At 45.2% G+C, this 18,858-nt stretch overlaps 1 long non-coding RNA gene across 2 annotated transcripts in view; it reads right to left on the reverse strand.

Moving 5' to 3' along the window:
• The window catches only part of LOC138249170 (uncharacterized), a 192,510-nt gene that overhangs the window by 99,198 nt on the left and 74,454 nt on the right, over positions 1 to 18,858 (reverse strand). The window contains exon 3 of one of the 2 annotated variants that reach the window (XR_011194758.1): positions 13,400 to 15,085. The exons of the other annotated variant lie outside the window; for it this stretch is intronic. This is a non-coding gene — a long non-coding RNA (uncharacterized lncRNA). Of the gene's footprint in view, positions 1 to 13,399; positions 15,086 to 18,858 lie in introns of those variants that run through there. 2 annotated transcript variants of the gene reach the window in all.

Genomic DNA, 18,858 nt, shown 5'->3' on the forward strand with positions numbered 1-18,858 from the left:
CTTGTCCACTAAAAAGGGCTTATTTAGCGCTTTGTATCGGAACATTGAAATGGATTCTCACATTGCTACAGTCACTTGTGGCACACTTTTTCTACAGACATTTTTGCTGCACATGAAGAAATGGTATGCCCCTCTTTCACCACCTTTAAGTAATACTTGAATCGAAAGCAAACAACAATAGACCTTATAACACCGGACATGATAATGCACATAGTACAAGAAATGGCCTTTTTCAGAACTTTATAACGCTGGATCTTACAGTGCAGGTAGGTCTTTTAACTTAATATATTTTAAGGGAAATGGGGGAATTTAAAAGAGAGTAAGTAATTTTAACGGTTCAGTGATGGGTAAGTGTATGTGCTGGAAAGGGTATTTTAGGGTTCAGGGAAGGGTATGAGTACAGGGTAGTAAAGGTTATAGGGGTTTTTAGTGTTCACAGTTGGGTTAGGGTATTGGTTAGTGAGTTTTTGGGTTGGCTAATGGTACAGGGTAGTAGAGGTTTACATGAGATAGTAAGGGTATGGGGTGGTAGGGGCTTTAAGGGTTTTTTAGGTTTCAAGAATAGTTAAAGAGGATGGGTTATAAAGGGTTGTTAGGGTTTAGGGATGACTAAGTGTATGAGTAGTATGGGGTTTTCAGAATTTAGGGATGAGTGAGGTTACGGGGTGGAGGAGTTCAAAGGGTTATTAGGATTCAGGCATGGGTAGAGGTACAGGATGATTGGGTATTTTTTGGTTCAGGTATAGGTAAAGTTACGGATTGTACACATTTGTTAGGGTTCAGGGAAGGGTAACGGTGTGGGACAGTAAGGTTTACTAAGGGTTCTTTAGGGTTCAGAGTTGGGTAAGGGTGCAGGGAAGTAAGGGGTTTCTAGATATATGGGATGGGTAAGTGTACTGGGTAGTAAAAGTTTTAAAAAGCATTTAAGGTTCAGTGATAGGTAAAGGTAGAGATTAATGAGTGGTTTCTAAGGTCCAGGATTTGATAAGGGTACAAATCTTTAAGGGTTCAGGTTTTGGTAAGGGCATTAAAGGTTCAAGGAATGGTAAGGTTCTGGAGTGCTAAGGACCACGTTTCAGTAGATTTTTTTTTTTTTTTGGTGTACTTCTAAATTTGACCTGTTTGAGAGATCTTCACAATACGTTCCAAAAGAGAAAGATTCATCCACTTCATCTCCTGCCTGGGAAGTTTCAGAGTGACCTGTCAAGCCAGGGTCGATGGTGTTGAGATGGGGCCACTCACCTGGAAAGCAGGATGTCAGCAGGGGTGATGGTATGCCCGACCTCCTGGAACACCTCTTGGCACTTCCTGGTGGACACAGAAACCCCAGCAGGTGTCCCAAAAAGAAAGGGGGAGTGGAAGAGAAAGAGACAAAACACTGCCATGTCTTGCAGGTCCAGCCAGGCACCCTGTATCTTTGGAGGGCAGGTCATTGTTGACAGAGTGATAGTAAAGTCAGTGCACTCAACTTCCTTGAAAGTGAATCTCTCTTTCTGACATGGGCACGGGAGCTGTAGAAGAACACCGGGATGCTCAGGCACTTTTCTTGGATAGTAATAACTGTTGGCACAATTACTAACACTGCATTACCAAAAACCCAAACTGACTACAATAAGTACTGCGACACTAGGCCTGGCTTCACAGAGATTCACTGTTGCACACTACAATTAGAACTGTGGTTGCACTTATCATGCACAAGAAAGACAAACAAGGGCATTAATTATATCACATATAACTTTCCTGCATGCATAGGGTTAAACTAAAAGGAACAAAAACAATCCAAGAAATACTAATGTCCACTCTGGTTTTAAACAGTTAGGGTGGCACAGTTTGGTTTGGTTTAACTGTGTGTGTGAAAAACTCTTCAAAAGCAAATTCCTCAAACCTGAAACACATGCATGAATAAAACAATTTAAATCCAAGAGTTATGCTATTAGAGAAAGAAAAGTCACATAAATGCTTCTTTTAAAATTGCACTGTCAATTTTTGTCAGATTTCCTGAAGCACATTTAGGCAAGTAACTACAATAATAATGTATAATGTTCAGAAATGCATTTGTCTCTTCAAGATAAGCACTCTGCCAAAATATGAGGTCTGAAATACACCAGCTGTTCTAGGAAAGCGCAGCGCTCAAAGAACAAACTCCTTGGAGAATACTAGTCACCCTGCTGCAGTCTTTTTCGGAGTGCTGGAGGAATGCCTGGTGTTAGCTGGTACAGGAACGAAGAAAATAATTGCCTCAAAAGTCCTGAATATGAGGATGACAGCAGGGGCTAGACTGCCAAATCAGATGCTGAGATCAGGAAGCAAAACAAAGCCAAGGAGGGAGGCATGCTTCACTCTGTTATTTATAGCCAATCAGGATAGAAGTTGAGTTTCCACATGTGGATGAGTGACCACACCCAATTAGAAGTACATGTCTACACCTGCTTAAATTAGCAAACAAGCATTGGTAAAACGAGCATTGATAAAACCAATTGTGTAACACAGCACATTATGGGGGTCATTACAACAGTGGCGGTAAAAGCCGCTGACCGCCGTGCAGAAGACACACACCGCTGCGGCCGCGGAATTCCGCCACGGTCATTATGACCCACAGCTCGGAATCCATCAAAATCCAGACACTCACGCAAGTCCGCCACACCAAAGGTCAGTGATAAACTGGCGATAACAAAACCTCCACCGTCACGCCAACAGGAATACGCCCACACTATCACGACCCACGAATCCACACGGCGGTCTTTCAACCGCGGTATTCCATTGGCGGTACAGACCGCCGCGCTCAAAATACACACACTTTTACAAAACACTACCACATTGGACAATTCCAAATAAACACACCTGATACACATACACACACCACTCCCCAACACCCAATACAATATAAAACACACACCCACATCACCGACAAACCCTTACGACCACAATTGCGACAGAAGGCCAGAGAGAGACACCACCTGAAAGAACAGTAGCATCCACAGGCACCCTACACCATCACTCACACAACATCCATGCACCTCACACAACACACCTCTAAATATCACCCCACACATCACCACACACATCACCCACACCACCTCATGGCCGCAAAGACACCCCAAGTTCTCTGAGGAGGAGCTCAGGCTCATGGTGGAGGAAATCATCCGGGTAGAGCCACAGCTATTCGGATCACAGATGCAGCACACCACCATAGCTAGGAAGATGGAGCTATGGCGCAGAATTGTGGACAGGGTCAACGCAGTGGGACAGCACCCAAGAACTAGGGATGACATCAGGAAGAGGTGGAACGACCTACGGGGGAAGGTGCGATCCGTGGTCTCAAGACACCACATCCCGGTACAGAGGACTGTTGGTGGACCCCGACCTCCTCCCCCAGAACTAACAACATGGGAGGAGCAGGTCTTGGCTATACTGCATCCTGAAGGCCTCGCAGGAGTAGCTGGAGGAATGGACTCTGGTAAGTCAAATCTTTCATTACTTTATCCCCCACCCACCTGCATGCTATCACATACCCCACCCTCGCCCTCACCCCATCACTCCAACTCCTCACGTATGTCCCAATATCACAAACCACACATCCCAAACCCAAGCCCTGCATGTAACACCAAAGCATGGACACCCATCACCAAAGCATGGTCACTGCACATACCCATACACCCCCCTAAACCATTATCACACAAGGTCCTACACAGGAATGCAAGCACTGGGGTACAGGGTCACCCACCCATTGCACACCACGGCACACACTGATGCAATAATTATGCCTTTACACCTCTGCAGGACCCCTACCCAACGTCACCGAACAGGAGGGTCCAGACATGTCCACTCCACCCACAGAAGAGGCCCACAGTGATGACAGCAGCTCTGTCCAACTAGATCTAGATGACCAGCCCGGCCCATCTGGGACCTCGGGACAGTCGGTTCCCCTCACAATGGCACAGGCCACCACAGAGCCTCCCCCCTCTGGAAACACCAGCACAGCACCCAACCAGAGGGCCCATACCTCTGTCCCCAGGACACGTCAATCAGCAGTGTGTCCACCACTACAGGGAACCCAGGCAAACCCACCACCCCAACAACACCAGGGACCTGGGGGCAGTGGCAGTGGGCACACGGTTCAGGGGACAGAGGCCCAGGGAAACACGGGAACTGGGAGGGCTGCTGTGCGGCAGGGGGAGGACAGGCCCAGGCAAACCAACTCTCCACGAGGCCCTCTCCAACATCATGGGAGCCTACCACCATTCCCAGGAGACGATGGCAACGGTACTGGCCAAGTTTCAGGAGACCCAGCGGCTTCAGGAGGAACAGTATTTGGGGTTCAGGGAGGAACTCAAATCCATCAATTCCACCCTGGGCACCATTGTAGGGGTGCTGAAGGAACTCGTCAACACCAGGAGGGACACTGTGGCACAACAAGGGGCCCCTGAACCTAGCCTGGATGATGAACTGCCCACCACCTCCGCCGGCGCTAGTGGACAGGAGGCAACGCCACAGGACCACCACACCAGCACCCCACCCCCTGCAGATGGAGAACCACCCCGCAAGCAGTCCCTGAGATCCAGGACAAAGACAGAGAACAATGCCAAGACCCCGCCAAGAAATGAGACCACCCTGATTGTCATCTTTCTGTCCCACTTTGTCACCCTGTCCATCCTTAAACTGCCCCAGCTCCACTTCCTATGCCCCTTTGGAAAATGCACCTGTGAGACTAATAGACTGGACTCTGCCATGGACATTCCTCCACCATCACCCCTGACCATTTTACAACCCCCTCCACTATTTAGCACTTAAATAAACACCCTTAAATCACAAAACTATCTGGAGTCAGTCTGTGCTTTCGAAAATGTGTATTTGCAATAACTGTGGAAAAATGCTATATCCATTTTATTGCCAACATACCTATGTCACACAGCTCTAGTCCATGAGGAAACAAAGCAGATGCCACACAATGGGACCCACATCTGTGAAATCGAAAGGGAAAGTGACAACTCAGGGTCCATACACTGTGTGAAAATAACAGACAGATGAGAGGTAGAAGGATCAAATAGATGTAGCAGGCAGTGTTGTCTTCTTACCTGTGTCTCACTGGAAGTATTGTTGGATCACCGTGTTCCTGTTGTCTATGTCCTCTTCTTCTGCTTCCTCGCCTTCACTGTCCACAGGCTCCACAGCTGCCACAGCACCTCCATCTGGACCATCCTCCTGCAGGAAGGGCACCTGTTGTTGCAAAGCCAAGTTGTGAAGCATACAGCAGGCCACGATGATCTGGCACACCTTCTTTGGTGAGTAGAATAGGGAACCACCTGTCATATGAAGGCACCTGAACCTGGCTTTCAGGAGGCCGAAGGTCCTCTCTATAATCCTCCTAGTTCGACCATATGCCTCATTGTAGCGTTCCTCTGCCCTTGTCCTGGGATTCCTCACTGGGGTCAGTAACCATGACAGGTTGGGGTAACCAGAGTCACCTGCAAATATCGAGGGACAACTGTTAGACACACACTAACTCTTAGGGACATCCCCAGCCCCAGACACCTAGTCACACTGTATTGGGTCCATGTCCTCTCCTAACAGCCACACACGGTGCCTCTGGAGTTGCCCCATCACATAAGGGATGCTGCTAGTCCTCAGAATGTTAGCGTCATGCACTGAGCCAGGAAAATTGGCATTCACATGGGAAATGTACTGGTCTGCCAAACACACCATCTGCACATTCATAGAATGGTAACTCTTCCGGTTTCTGTACACCTGTACACTCCTGCGTGGGGGGGACCAAGGTCACATGTGTCCCATAAATGGCACCTATGATTTTGGGGATATGTCCCAGGGCATAGAAGTCACCTTTCATTGTAGGCAAATCCTCCACCTGAGGGAAAACGATGTAGCTCCGCATGTGTTTCAGCAGGGCAGATAACACTCTGGCCAACACGTTGGAAAACATAGGCTGGGACATCCCTGATGCTATGGCCACTGTTGTTTGAAAAGACCCACTTGCCAGGAAATGGAGTACTGAGAGCACCTGCACTAGAAGGGGGATCCCTGTGGGATGGCGGATAGCTGACATCAGGTCTGGCTCCAACTGGGCACACAGTTCCTGGATTGTGGCACGATCAAGTCTGTAGGTGATGATCACATGTCGCTCCTCCATTGTCGACAGGTCCACCAGTGGTCTGTACACCGGAGGATGCCGCCATCTCCTCACCTGCCCCAGCGGACGTGCTCTATGGAGGAGAACAGCGAGCAGAGAGTCAACCAACACTGAGGTACATAAACACAACTTTATATGAAATTTTTTCTAAATCACCATATGGCTATCTTAGTGTTTAATCAAGGCCTATATATGTGTGATGCATTTAAAATTAATGCAATGTGGCCCCCTGAAATGGGGCTGCCTGTCCTGTAAGGTGGGACAAGGGGATATTCGGTAATTGCGCTGGCGTTGTACACCATCGCGGTAGGCGGTCAAAGACCGCGGCGCAAACCTGCATTGGTTAACATTAGACACTATGGGTCCCAGGAGCCAATGACGATGTACGCCGGCGGTGACAGTACGCACCGCCACGGACGTGACCGCCATTTTCTCTCTGTTCAATCACTTGATACCTGATGTTCGACAGGAGAGGACCTGCACTGCAAATGCTAATGTGACCGCAGTCTGGAAGAGGCAATGGCTCGTGTGTCTGGGGAAAGGGCCCCTGCCTTCAGCATGGAGGAGTTAGAGAAACTAGTGCATGGGGTCCTCCCCCAGTACACAGTACTCTACGGTCCTCCAGACAAACAGGTGAGTACACTCTGAGCATGCTGTATGGACAATGGCTGTTTGGAGTGGTGTGGATGAAAAATGGGGGGGGAGAATGAGGCGTGCTTGAAACGACGGTGAGTGCATGTGCGACATGGCAAGGGTAGGGATTCGGGCCAATGACTGTGATGGTGCGGGCGCTTATATCTTCTCCTTTTCCCCTGTACTATTGGTGTAGGTCAGCGCCCACCAGAAGAAGGATATTTGGCGTGCCATCGCCAAGGAAGTCAGAACCCTGGGGGTCTACCACAGACAGAACACCCACTGCCAGAAAAGATGGGAGGACATTCGCCACTGGAGCAAGAAGACGGCAGAGGCCCAGCTGGGGATGGCCTCGCAACGTGGGAGGGGTGCCCGTCGTACCATGACCCCCCTGATGTTCCGGATCCTGGCGGTGGTGTACCCAGAGTTGGATGGGCACTTGAGGGCATCACAGCAGCCACAAGGGGGTGAGTACACTCTCATTGAGCTGATTCAGCATGCAGTGGAGGTGTCTGGGTGGGGGAGGTGGGCTGTGGGTTCCCCTAGGCCAGGGCGAGTTTAGTAGGCAGGGTCCCTTCTTAAGGCAGGTCCTGTGGCACCCCATCTCACCTGTGTACAGAGCCAACTACACCTAGTCAGGCTCCTGTGACATCCATGTGTGCAGCAATCAGGCATAGCCTTGTAAACCATGTCCCTGGGATTGATTAGGGAACTCAAAGTGCACAGCGTAATGCAGGGGGCTTCTGTGTCGGTAGTGTCCGCCAATGGTAGCGGTATTGCATGCACTCAACATGTCTTTCTTCTGTTTCCCCCCCCTTTTTGTGGTCTCCCTGTGCTTGTGTGCATTAGCATCATCAGGCAGAGGAGCAGTGGCACCGGAGCAGGAGGGAGCTGCATCCCACATGGCCCTGGAGGGCGTGACCACGGAGTCAGAAGCCACCAGTGGGACGGAGGGCGAGGGGAGCTCCACGGCTGGGACAGGAGCTGAGACCAGCGATACAGACTCCTCCTCTGATGGGAGCTCCCTTGCGGTGGCGGGCCCATCTGTGCCCCCCGCATCTACAGGTACAGCCGCCACCCCCCCTACCAGCACCACCCTCCCAGCAGCCCCTCAGCCGCTCACCCAGGAGGGTGGGCATTTCCTTCGCCCCAGGCACCTCAGCCCCTGCCCCTGTCACCCCTGCTGCCCACAGTGAGGAGGCCATTGACCTCCTCTGGTCCCTCACTGTTGGGCTGTGTACCATTTTGAATGCCATCCAGGGTGTAGAGAGGCAGTTGCAACAAACCAACGCATACCTGGAGGGCATTCATTCTGGTCAGGCAGCCCATCCGCGAGCTTTTCAGACTCCGGCCTCTGCACTGATGGCAGCCATTGTCCCTGTCTCTAGCCTCCCCCTCCAACTTCCTCCACCCAGACCCAAACCCCTTTACCTCAGCCTATCCCAAGCACACCCTCAGACCAGCATGCACACACCTCAACACACATCGTCAGCCACTACCTCCATCACCAGCACACCCACCACCACACCCGCTCACGTGCAGTCACCATCCCCCTACCATTCACACATCCCCTATGTCCTCTCCCAGTGTGTCGGTGAGCCCACCTCCCAAGGTACACAAACGCAGCCACACACCCACCCAACAGCCATCCACCGCACGACAGCCTCCAGCCCATGCACCTTCACCCAAAGTCAACAAACGTTCACCTCCTACAACCACTACCTCTTCCTCCACTCCCAAACCCTCTCCATCTACCCGTCCCAGTGTGTCCCAAAAACTTTTCCTGTCCAACCTTGACCTCTTCCCCTCACCTCCCCCACCCCTTTAGTCTCCTAGGGCCTGCCTCTCCAGGTCCCAACCCAGTGCCTCAGCCACAACATCAGCAGGAGCAGTGGTGCCCGTAGTGACCGGCCTCTGGAGTGTGCCAAGCAGCAGGGCAGCCAGTGTGCCAAGGAGCCAGAGCACGGACAGTCGCCCACCTCAAAAACACCAAAAGGTGGCCAGTGCCCGGCGGGAGAGAGGAAAAAAATCTTCAAACAAAGCCGCTCCCAGGGGTACAGGTGGGAGTGTGGATCCAGCTGCACCACCATCCAAGGTGGGGAAGGGGCACATTAAAACTGGCAAGTCTGGGAAAACCTGCACGGCGGACAAGACCGCCACAAGCACCGCTGCCAAGGACACCGCCGCCACCAGCACCGCTGCCAAGCACACCTCCGCCACCAGCACTGCTGCCAAGGACACCGCGGCCACCAGCACCGCTGAACAGGACACCGCCGCCACCAGCACCGCTGAACACAACACCGCTGCCACCAGCAGCAGTGGAGAATGACATCCACTACCTCTGTCCTTGGCAGGATGAAGCACTCTGGGCACAAAGCCCCCTCCAGAACCAGTGGAGAGATACATCCACTACCTCTGTCCTCGGCAGGATGAAGCACTCTGGGCACAAAGCCCCCTCCAGAACCAGTGGAGAATGACATCCACTACCTCAGTCCTTGGCAGGATGAAGCACTCTGGGCACAAAGCCCCCTCCAGAACCAGTGGAGACTGTTATCTTTGCACTCCCCAGGATAAAGCAGTGGGCAACCCACCCACTGTAGTGACTTGAGAGACTGTGGCTTTGCACTCCCCAGGATGCAGCAGTGGGCAAACCACCCACTGTAGAGGCTTGGGAGACCGTGGCTTTGCACTCCCCAGGATGCAGCAGTGGGCAACCCACCCACTGTAGAGACTTGAGAGACTGTGGCTTTGTACTCCCCAGGATAAAGCAGTGGGCAACCCACCCACTGTAGAGACTTGAGAGACTGTGGCTTTGCACTCCCCATGAGACATCAATGGGCATGGAGCCACCTCGTGGATCTGGCGTTGTGCACTCATCCGGCTGAGGTGCCCCCTCTTCTCTTCCCCCTGAGGTGCCTGTTTCATTTCTATCTGATGCCCCAGCAGTGTTCTTTCCGTCTTGTTCGGGTATCTTGTGTGGGCCTCGCCCATGCATTTTGGGCCCAGTGGTCCACGGACTATGATGGTGGAATCCCTTGGACTTGTGTTCTTGGTGTATATATTTGTTAATAGTGTGAATATATTTATATATGTATATATTTTTGATTCATGTCTTTGAATATATTATAATCATTTGACTCATTTCCTTTTGTCTTTGCATTCTTCCAGGGGGGTTGTGGGGTGTAACTGTAATGTATCATGATGTATTAGTGTGTGTGTTGTAGTGGATGAGGGTCGGGGTGTTGCGTGTGAGTGTCCTGGTAGAGGAGCAGGAAGACAAAGGCAGGGAGAATCTGAAGTTCCGGTTCCATGGCGTCCTGGTTCCTCGTTGGGTGTGTAGAGGTGAGCGTTTTCCCTTCCAAGTCCTGTTTCCGCTGTGTTTTTGTTTGCGGTGAATCCGCCCCGGAAAAGCTGGCGGATTGGACTGTTGTAATTCTGTGGGCGGTACATTGTCCTCCGCCTGTCTGTTGGCGGTTACTGCTGCAGTGTTTGTTTGTACCTCCTTGGCGGTCGGAGTGTTAAAGTGGCTGTCTATGTTGGTGGTTTCCACCACAGTCGTGATTCCAAATCTTTTTCCGCCGGCCTGTTGGTGGTTTTACCGCCACTTTAACACCGACCGCCAGGGTTGTAATGACCACCTGTGTTTACTCAGAAACATGAAGGGTTAACCAAGAACAGAGATTTGATTTAACCCTAATCCCTGGGGATGCTGATAGATAACACAGGAGGCACCCTGGGGATTCCTGACAGATGGGGCCTTTGAGATGAGTGGGGGAAATAAGGAACTGCAAGTCAAAACAACAATATAAATGTATTAAATTCTCAGGAATCAATAATGAGAGTTGTAGTAAAATGTATAAGACTTTAATCATTAGTTCATAGTTTGTTTTCTTTATTAAGCAATCATGCAAAAACCACAGAACATAGCATAAAGCTTGTCTCATAAATCGAAACGCTATTCTATAATTCTAAATCAAGAAAGTACATTGAAGTCGAGTAACTCCTGAAGAGTTTCTTGTAGAAAACCATTCAAGGCTCAGCAAAAGAATATTGTCTGAGTCAGAGACTATTAAATAATGTATTATAAAATAGCAAAAACGAACAAGCGTATGACAGACAGTCTAGCAAGTAAAGCTATCAAAGTCATAAAGAGTAATATATCAGCCTCTTTATTAAGAGCGCGAGCATGTCTGAGAGCAAGTGTTCTTCTGAGTGAGATCTCTTGAGCGAAAACTCACTGTTCTTTCCCTGAGGCAATTTTATAAGAATTATAATAATATATAAATGTTAACATTTTCTTCGGATAAAGTATTAGATCAATCAATCAGAACACAAGAACATCGTGAGACAGGAACAGTTTTCATCGAAACGGCAAGTTCAAACAAAGAGAGTTCTAAATACATGATACATTTTGTAGAAGTTTTAAACATAATGAAACATGAAGCAATTTTCTCTGCTGCTTTGGTCTCTGAAAGAAAGAACTCTCATGTGAGTTTTAAACAAGATTGCATTAAATCATCTTCTGTCATTCATATCTTCACACTAGAAACCTATACTTAAAAAAACAAGTTTAAGGTTAGTTTAACAAGTTTGGACATTACAATGCAGGTCAAGCCATTAATAATGAATAGAATAATATAACTTTCTTTGTCAGATTAGGAAGTTTGCATCATGAAAAGGCCATGCAAAAGTCACAATAGAAACATTTATGCTGAGCTAAAGCAGTTTGGAATTTGTTAACGTTTGTAAATGCGGGCCGTGCAAAGTTTAGTAAGAAAAAAGCATTTTTAAAATAAAGCATTTAGGCTGGGATGTACAAAGCCCTTTTGCATTTCTTAACGGTCCGAATCGGTATTTCGGGCTACTATGAAATGCAAAACGGCCTTTTCTTATGAACAAAGGCCCTTAAGGAATCACAAATTGCAATTTCTACCTTGTAGAAATCACAATTTGCGATTCCCAGAATAGGAAATGCAAATATGGATTTCCTGTTTGCATTTCCTATTCTGATGTGCCATGCATTTCCAAAATGTGATTTGAGCATTTTGGAGATACAGGTACCACCAACTTGAAGTCAGTGGTAACCAGGTGCCTTTTTCCCATTGCCATCCCTGGTTTTGCATTTCTTAAATAGCGATTTCTTAATATGCGATTTCTTAATAAGAAATCACTATTTATGAAATGGAAAACCGACCCATTGACTAAAAGGCAATGAGATTTCTTAATACCAATTTCCTAATAGCGATACCTACTTTGTAGAAACCACTATTAGGAAATCAGTATCTTTGTATATTGCATTTTGCATTTCTTAAATAGCAATTTTTATGAAGTCGCTATTTAAGAAATGCAAAATTGTGTTTTCGTACATCTGGCCCATAGTTAGGCTTACATTTCACTCATGAGGGTTATTAACTAAATGGTTTTTATTTTTATTGAAGTCTGTAGCAGCAACCTCCATCTGCTGGAACTGGCAAAAAATTACCTTCACAAATCTATTGTCAGAGTTCACTTTCATCTTCTTCTTCAGCATCTCATTTTACCTATTTTGATTTTCAATTTTGTTTCAATCTCTTATCTTTTTATTCACTCTATTCTAAATGTTTCTTCATTCTCTTATTCATGTCTGTCACTCTCATCCTTATTAATATAATTTCTATTGCCTTGTATATTGCTAATAGAGAAAGGAAACAAGCTATTAAATTAATAATACAGGAACTAGGATAGTTTTAAGGATTCTTCCACCTTATGCCTTAAACCCATTTGCTAATGAGGAAAACCCTTTTGTAAAGCTTTGAACTATACCTGTAGTTTCTAAAAGTTCAAGATCAAGCTTTAGAGCAGAGGTTTTTTTAGCACAATCTATTATCTTTCTACTCTGGTCAGTACAACTATTTTCAATTTTCAGCATCTTGCAAACTCCACCTTTCTCTGCAAGTAGGATGTCTAAGGCATAGCTATTTTGCAAAAGCATCGATCTAATTGCTACAAGCTCAGTATGTTCTACTGGTAAAGCACAAGGAGTGCTGATTGCCAATCTATCAATTAATGTTGCAAGCTTAAAAAAATTGTCATAATTGAACACCACTCCCAGAGCAAGTATAATTGCTCCAAATAGGTCTCCAACTAATTGTGTTTCCTTATTCACACTGCATGCATATCCTTTGTGTGCAATGTCAGTGTTAATGCATCTAAGCTCTACATAAGGTGTGTCTTTGGAAAAAACAAACCTAAATAACAAATAAACTCCCAGTAAGCTGGCAATCTAGCATGCATTATATCCACAAATAAAATACAGTTGAGGTATTGTAGGATCATCCTTTTGTGCTATTTGCCATGTTTCCCCAAACAAGTCAAACATGTGATCACCATTACTATTTACCACTGGTATCTTTCTCTCACTGATTCTGCTCTTCAACACTCACACCTTCACTTTATACCTTTTATGACAGACATTTTTCTTCTATCTAAAACCATCTTCTTCTTTCCTCTATATATTCTTTTGCACATCTCTCTTATACATGTTTTTTACAAATTGTTAATTTCTCTCTTCTAACATCAAAAATAAGCTTTTTCTTGTGAGTTTATTAAGCATGTTAGGTTTCTCTCACGTGCCTTAAAAGTGTTAACAGGAAAAAATAGATAAGAATAATGCCACCAATCTCCATCTCTCTAGCTTGTGGGTGTAAATTCATCATTTTTTTATTAAAGGAACCTTTGAAAGGACCATGTAAAAATTACAGTACTGGTATTTAAAATGTCTTCGTCTATATACTAAATTAAGGAATATACAATGTGAGATAGCATTAGAAAGTGAAATATGATGATGTGAAACTTGTTGATCTTCTGAACATAGCATGTATGCATAAACATAGCAATCATGAACATAAATAACATTAGTTTTTTGTGCATTAGTCTAGAATAAACATCAATTGAGTAATCTTCATTATGTAATCTACAAATGATGCCTTCAACTCATCTTCATCTATAGTTAACTTAGATGTTGCATTTCTGAAATCTACAACAGATTTTTCTGTGTCAGGTATGAAGTGTATACCTAAAACTGTGGCTACTCCAACCAAAACTATGAGTGTAAGTAAAGTCCCTAAGAATATTTTGCACCTAGTTCCATTAGCAGTACACGTTTTTTCTACAATCAGATCTACTACCAACAATCATTTATAACAGCAAATTTATCAGTTTGTTAAGGTTGAACAATAATATGATCTTCTTCTTTAGGTTAGTTTCTTCTTGAATGTCTTTTTCGCTAGTCTTGATCCTAATGGTATCTTTTTATACACAATCCTTAACTCTACTCCGTGTTCTTCTAAAATGTGATTGCTACTTTTCAGCTGCTCCCTCGGACCTGGGTGCTTTTCTTATCTTCTTTTTAATATTTTTATTAGTCTTGTTTCATACACATTTTATACACTTTCTCAGTCTTTGTGTTGCAGTTCTTACAATAGCATGTTAATAGTTCTTTGGATCAAGTATTTTCTCTTTTTAACTTTCTCAAGGTGGTCCGACAGGTCTTTACTCCAGTCAAGGAAGTCAGAAGTCGGAACATTCTGAATATGACTAACATAGTTTGTCAGGTAACAAATATCTTCGAAAAGGTACTCTAGCTCACCTTAATCTCCTGAGTGTATTTTGTCCTTCTTTGCCACTTATACCACTTGACTCTGTTTTATCTTTGATTATCAGGGGTATGGATTCAATTGACACACTTGATATTAATTTCTTTTGACTGTAAGCTTTTGGCCCTCGGGCGCCATGTGGATCAGTTCTTCTCTCTGATCTAGAGCTTGTTCCTTTTCTGGGATTCTCAAGAGTTTCTGCTTGTCCTGTGACTGATACAGAAATCACTTCTTCAACTTGTTTTCTTTGTTCTTCTGCACTGCCGAGAGCTCTGATGCCACTTTGTGAAATGTCTGGCAATAGGACCTCTTCACCTGTCAGAGATTCTTCACCTCTTGCTTCTTCTTGCTGTCTCTGATCACAGGTTGCTCTGTTCTGAGTTAGTACAACATGCGGTTGAACGTGCAACAGTGCTCTTGGTTCTGGCTCATAGAACACTATTTCTTCATAGGGATCTCTTGTTCTCTGGGTATATGACATGTTTATCCAGTTCAGAATTACAGCACACTTCACTGTTGTGTTCATGACCAGAATTACTTGATAGGGTCCTGACCAATGTGTCTTTAGACAGGACTTTCTCACATGTTTCTTAACTGGTCTTAACTAGACCCAGTCACCTGGACGAAGGTTGTGGCACTGCTCCTGGTGTGGATTTGTGGCATAAGCTTCAACCTGTCGAGAGACAGAATGTACCACATCAGCCAATCCCTTACAGTAATCGAGTACCATGCCATCTGTAATACTCACAAGTGCATTTGCTGGAACTGCAGGTAATCTCATTACTCTGCCAATCCAGGTCTGTTGGGGCGATAAACCAATTTTTCTGTCAGGTGTACTTCATAGACTCATCAACACTAGAGGCACAGCATTGTTGTGAGGGTACTTTAGCTGTAACACAGGCATGTTATTTTAGCCTAGGCCTCCAGCTTGTGCCCTTTCACTCCGATACATGCATTTTTACTCTTATTACTATTTAAGCAAAAGCTTTATTTTAGTGGAGATGTTTATTTTAGTGGAGATGTTTGAGGGCTGGTATGGAGATTGTAACACTAATGTGTTTCCCCTGGGGCAGAGGTCTTTCTTCTAAGACAGCCATCTGAACAGCAGTCAGAATCTTTTCAGTGGGAGCAAAGTATTGCTCAGCTGTAGAGTACAGGTGTGGTTTGTATGCTATACGTACGGTATCAACTTCATTGAATGTTACATAGGGAAATCCAGTTGCACCAGCAATTACTCTGATGACCAAATTTGTTTTGTTATCACGTGTGTGTAAATGTTTTGTTTCAAGCATGTCCTGCTGCAATGCTCTCACAATGCTTATGTGTTTTATTGTTCAATATTTACATGGAAAGTTGGGACATATTAAATCATGCAGCATTTTTATGTGTTGTACATAATCTGGAATGTAAGTTCTGCTAGAAGTGGAAAAGCCCAACAATGATTGTAGCTTTTTAATTATGTATGGTGGTTGTAATTGTGTGCACTTTTCAAAGAAATGCAGCGCTACATTCCTTCCTCTGATAACTCGCATCCCAAAAACAGGACACTGAGGAAGGCAATTTTTGTTTTCTTGAAATTTAATTTGTATCCAAATTCTGCCAAACCCCCACACTACCATCCACCCTTCTTGGGAGTTGGACCAGGTAGTCGTCCATCAAGTAAATATCGTCGACATAGGATAATGCTGAAGGGTCAATGTTGTGTAAAATCAATGTTACACATTCTTGGGACAGTCCAGAGCTGTTCTTATATCCTTGTGGGAGTCGTGAAAATTTATCCTGCAATCCTAATGAGCCTTATGCGGTGAAGGCTGGTAAACCCCTGCTTTCAGGTCTTTTGACAGAAGAACCCATTGAAGATGTCCAGGGCTGTTTTTTTTTTTTGCTCCCTAAATTTTTGATAGCTGCTGTCCTGTGAGCATTTTGTATAGTAAATGTGCATGTATGACTATTTAAATGTCTGTAATCTAAGACTATTCTATAAGAATGTTCCAGCTTAGCTACAGGAAACAAGGGGTTGTTCATTGGCGAGACACAGGGTTCAAATATACCCTGGTACTCCAGTTGTGTGAGCATCTCTCTCACTGGTGTGTTAGCCTCATTTTGAATGGGATATTGAGCTTAAAGCTGCGGTTGTGATCTAGTAGGTATTATGTGGTAGGGAGAGTCTCTGTCCCACCCCACATGATTGCAATACAACTCAGGGGGTTGTGCCAATGCACAATCTACTGCATAGGCTTTCCCTAATTCCCTAGGAACGAGAGGTGAGAAAGAAGGTATAATAACTTCTTCCCCGAGTGGAAGACTGCGGGCAAATTCTGATGGCCAATCCATTTCTGCCAATAGGATATCATGGCAAAATGTAATTGTTTCCCAGAATATTTCTCCAACAGTACGCTCCATGTCTCCTTTGAGTTCAATTTCAATTTGTAAACTGTGTCGGGGGAAGGGAGACTTGCATAGCTGCTGTTTAGACTTCTAAATAGTCATTAGTTGCTGTCACATCCAGGAGCTCTTGAAGATTCCGGTGACCTATTGTGACCTCTGCCACTCTGTCTACCAGAATCAGTCCCACTTCCTATTCTTCATTAAGGCTTTCAACATGTGTGGCATTTAGGGCCAAGATAGCTACCACCTTTTTCTTTTTACACCATTGTATCTGTTGAGGATGTTTTGCTTTCTTTTTTATGGAAGGTTCGGAGGAATGTTGTGAATCTTTTCTTGATTTCACATATTAATTTCATTGTTCGGAAAACACCCACCTCTCTCACTTTGTTTATCCAGTGAAAACTGAAAGGAACGAGATTGGCGTCTATCAATATATTGATATCTATTGGAAGTTTTCAAACTATCTCTATTTCTTAAATTGTATAATTTCTCAGAGGTCTCTGGACGCAGAGGTTCAACTCTCTGTTTTACACTATCTTTATTTTGTTTTTGTTTGTCCCAGCATTTTTTAGAACCCTCCATGGCTTGCTTGGTAGAATCCTTATTTCATTTACCTTGTAGTTGTGGTTTACTCAATCTGGCTCCCAAACTATCCCGACCTAAACTAGAATAAGTCTCAGTGATAATCTTAGCCCGCTTGCGCTCCTGATCCTGTACAGTAATATCCCAGAGTAACATGTGGACTGTGAGAGCTACTGCTTCCTCTTCAAAGTTACTCAACATTATTGAAGATACTGTGGCAAAGTTGCCTATTAATTGCATCCACAAGTCAGGGCCTGGACAGCCCCGTATTCATCTTGAATTTGTTTCAACACTTCCAGAAAATTTGCAAGTGTCTGTGTACCGTGTGCAGTAGTGTAGAGTGCAGCAAGTACTGCACCCTATGTGGCACAGTTGTCCACTGAAGGAACCATCCCAAATGGCAAGCACATTGTGAGAATTCTATGTTTATCTTGGGGTCCCATATAGGGAAACACTGCTTCCAGTGTGCTTATTTTTTGTGCCAACCAAAATGGAATTTATTCACGTTTAGTGAGTCCCTTACCCATGATCTAATGCATTGGCACAGGATTAATGCCTACGTGACCATATGTGGTTGCTCTGGAGAAGCCCTTGCTGGGCAGTATTTAATGTTTGCATCACAAATTGTATTAAGCATCTATACACTTGCACTAAATCATTATACAGGCAGTGCACTTCTGATACTGCCATGGTGTTAGCATTAGTGTGTGGTGTATCTGCGGCCAGTTCTGGCCATGCAGGACTTTCATTACTCAAGGGACCTAGTCCAACTTTTTGTGCAACGTGTGGTACGGTGCCATCAAGTAAAGTTTGTTGTGCTTGATAAGATAGAGGTATTTCTAAGTATGCATATGCTCCATATTGTGCAGGTGCGTTGGCAGGAGTGTAATGATGAAAGGTGTGCATGTTCCCATCCACTGCTGAAAAAGTGACCCAAAAGTAAAAAAAAATCTGTTCTATATGCTGGATTTGCCTCAACTACAAATGTAACTGCTCCTCTCGCCTCCGCAAGACCATTATTCATTAAATGATTCATGAGGAGAAGACTCATGTTTGCTGCAATCACAACCCGTTGGGGTTCTGCCATATTTCAATATAAGAAAGTTGTATAGTTCAGAGATAGGGACACCAACTGAGGATTTAATCCTTTTAAAGGTTCAAGCTTGAACAACCTACACTGACAAATAGGTACTATTTATCTTAGCTGAGGAGGATATCCCTAATACCACGGAAGTCTCCATATAATGTAATTAGGATGTCTTAAGCATCTAGTGAGACAGAGATACTTGAGAGATCTGTAATTCAGAGCCTAACCCAAGTTGGAGGCACCATGTCTCATAGCCTCCAGTTATAGTAACAAGACTGCTGGATTTGGGCTGCAGCACTGAGTGTGATCCAGCGCCATGGGACAGGTGTTGGCCTCACCCTTCTGTTCAGCTAGCAGCACCTCGCCAGTACCTGAGAATAATGGTGATT

The sequence above is a fragment of the Pleurodeles waltl genome, chromosome 8, assembly GCF_031143425.1.
Source record: "Pleurodeles waltl isolate 20211129_DDA chromosome 8, aPleWal1.hap1.20221129, whole genome shotgun sequence".
Classification (NCBI taxonomy): domain Eukaryota; kingdom Metazoa; phylum Chordata; class Amphibia; order Caudata; family Salamandridae; genus Pleurodeles; species Pleurodeles waltl.